We start from the raw sequence: 3,175 nt of genomic DNA, 5'->3' as shown, positions 1-3,175 counted from the left end.
TCCACCTCCCTACCACCCTATATATAGATTGTGTGGCTCATAGCCAGTCTAATTAGATCCCTAGTCCGCATTTCTAAGTTGTCCAGGCCCTTGGCCTAGGTCCATGACCCCCTAGGTTGCCCTTGGCCTTACATTACTCCCCCCTTGGAGAAGTGTTTTCATCCTCGAAAACAAAAGTGGGAAACTTCTTCTTCAAAACACTAATGTTTTCCCAAATGGTACCTTCTTCAAGTCGATCTTTCCACTTGACTAAAACTTGTCAACGTACATGATGGCAAGTCCGTAAATCATGATAGTCTAGGATGCGTTTAGGTTCATGCGGTTGGACTGGAGGCTCAATGAAATCAACCAAAGTCTGTTCGTCGATGCATTGTCATCGCCATGCAAGCGTTTGCATAAACGACTTACACGAAACACCGGATGGATAGGAGAGTGTGTATGTAATGAGAGTTTGTAGGTGTGATCACCAACTCGATTGAGTATCTTGAAAGGCCCACAATATCTTGGAGATAATTTAGGTGTTGGCCCAGTCTTTAGACCTTCTAAATGCTCTGGCACACGCAAAAAGACCTCTTCCCCTTCCGTGAAGGTAACTTGCCGACGTTTCTCATTAGCATACTTATTATACCGATCTTGTGCTTGTCGAACATTTTGACAAGCTTGTTCCAACATTTCCATAAGCTTTTGGAGAAAATCCTTGACCTGTTGGAGATTTTCAGTTGCCAACCCCACCGTAACTGGTGACCGAGGTTGAAAACTATATATGAGCATGAAAGAACTAAATTCAGCCGCAACATGCTTAGCACTATTGTAAGCAAACTTGAGAATATGAAGATAGTCTTCCCAGTCTAATTGCTTCTTGCTAACGTATGCTTGTAGCATATCCTCTAGCACTTGATTGACTCTTTTAGTCTGACCATCTGTTTTAGGGTGATCTGCGGTACTTAGACTGAGTTGTGTCCCCAATCGTTTAAACACAGCCCTCCAGAAGTGATTGTTAAATTTGGGATCACGATCACTCACAATGTTACTTGGCAACCCATACAACCTGTACAAATTATCCACAAATAAGTTAGCCAGTATAGGAGTCTTTATTGTTGACTTGGTTCAAAAAGTTTAGTCAACCAGTCTACAATCACCGAACTGAGTCATGACCTTGACTAGTGGTTGGTAAACACACAATGAAATCCATAGAGATACTTCCCCATTTTCCATTGGGAATCTCCAAAGTATGTAAGAGTCCTCCTGCCTTTAGGCACTCTGCTTTATTGACTTGACACTTCTAGTAATGCAAGACATAGTCTTGAACATAACCATATAAACCTAGCCAATAAAACTGTCATTGTACGAGAGTGTAAGTTTTCTTAATTCGTGGGTGCCCTGCACTTGGATTGTTTTGACATTCATAAAGAATTTGGTGTTGAATGTCCGCATCCGTCGGTACACATACTCTCCCCTTGTGGAGTAGGTACCCAACATTGATGAAAAAATTCTCCATCTTTCTAGCTCATCACTCGATATAGGAGAATTGAGTGTGGAGGTTAAAGATGCACTACCAGCATTGAAGTGAGAAGGATCCCTTATTTTTACATGGCTCCACACTTTGGAGTATGATTGGTCATCCTCACATTTTCCCTTAAGATATTCCAAAAACTCGCTTCGTATCTCAGTAAAGAGAAGGGAGTTGATCTCTGCCATGCGAGTAAGAGCATCAACTACCAATCTAAAACTGCGGGGAACTAAACCATGCCACTCGCCACCCAACCGTGTCCTATATAGGCCCTTGACCCTGCTAATAATAGGACCCCCTTTATCACATGTTCGTCCTGGCCCTTGGCTTGCCCCGTCTTATCGTTGGCCTGACAGGGCCAGTGGCAGCCAACTACTCCGAGTAAGCGAGCAGGTGGGAGTGACGAAAGCGGGAGAGAGAGAAGGAGCTTGTGGGGAGAGAGAGCGACGAGAGAGAGCAGTTGATAGCAATCTGCGAGCTCGCTCTTTGTAGTTATGGCATAAGCCCCCTAACCTGTCTTCGTCCCTTGTTGAGAAAAAAAGATGCCTTATCCTTTAGCTCACCTCATTAGTCAATAATTATGGCCTTAAGATTGGGTGCGTCCGTTCATGCACGAAACATGACCTGAGATTTGATACCAATGTTACTCCCTTGTAATGCCGCCACGGGCTACTATCAAGGAGAGGGTCAGGTCTCTGTTCACCACCCAACCTATGAGAATGAGACTTGCCCCTCATTCCCAACCCATTTATAATGTGTGGCCTGCCGTCCACATTGGTCTGATCTCTGGGGTGCTCCGATCGGGTGGTCTCCCCCTAAACCTCGCTTTCCGACCGAGCAGCCAAAAGGCAATCGACCTGTCCATAGCCATTAGAGGCTACATGACAAACCTTCGTTTAAGAAAAGCCATTAATGCAAGTTGCCATAGGAAAACCATAGATGCAACAATAAAGTATTGCTTTCAAAGAATGCCTTAGTATAATATGCCTTTTTCTCTTGTTTTCCTCTAATAAGGAGGGACACACTCACAATGTGCTTAATACCAAATCAATGCATATGCAGGTAACAAAGCATTCTAGTTAAAAGAAACGTTAATATACTCACTTTAATTCGCTAGAATGAATTTATCGTGTTCATTGCATCATGATTGTTAATCCCTCTTAACTTGACATACCAATCACATGCATAAACTCTACAAGCATATCAAATTTTATGAAAGGCTTACTTAGCTAGATAAAAGCTTAGGACATACACAAACATAGGGTCACAAATTCCCAACAATGAGTTTTTTATGCATGGTATGTGCAAAGCATTATATGTCAAATTGCCTACCAAGTGGCCATGCTCATAAACTGTGGCATGATGTACAAGTTCTATTAGTAGTGGCAACGATTTTGGATGTAGTCTCCCTCCTCGCTGCGAGATACCTATGTTTTGGAAAGGGAAGCAAAAAGACGGAGGACATGTGGATAATCATTGCAATGAGAAGGCGGACAACAACGTCTGCAACATGCAGATAATGAAACTTTTGCCCCTCTCATATACTTTTGTTTCTATTTTCATCCTCAATACACTTTCTTGTTTTTTTTTTTCATTCACCAATCAATATTTTTGCTTCAAATTTTTTTAGCTTATGAACCGCTTCTAAGAAGCTGAGATGAAAGT

This window comes from Adiantum capillus-veneris, chromosome 9 (genome assembly GCF_014529385.1).
Source record: "Adiantum capillus-veneris isolate H3 chromosome 9, ASM1452938v2, whole genome shotgun sequence".
NCBI lineage: Eukaryota > Viridiplantae > Streptophyta > Polypodiopsida > Polypodiales > Pteridaceae > Adiantum > Adiantum capillus-veneris.
This window is presented reverse-complemented; position numbering follows the sequence as displayed.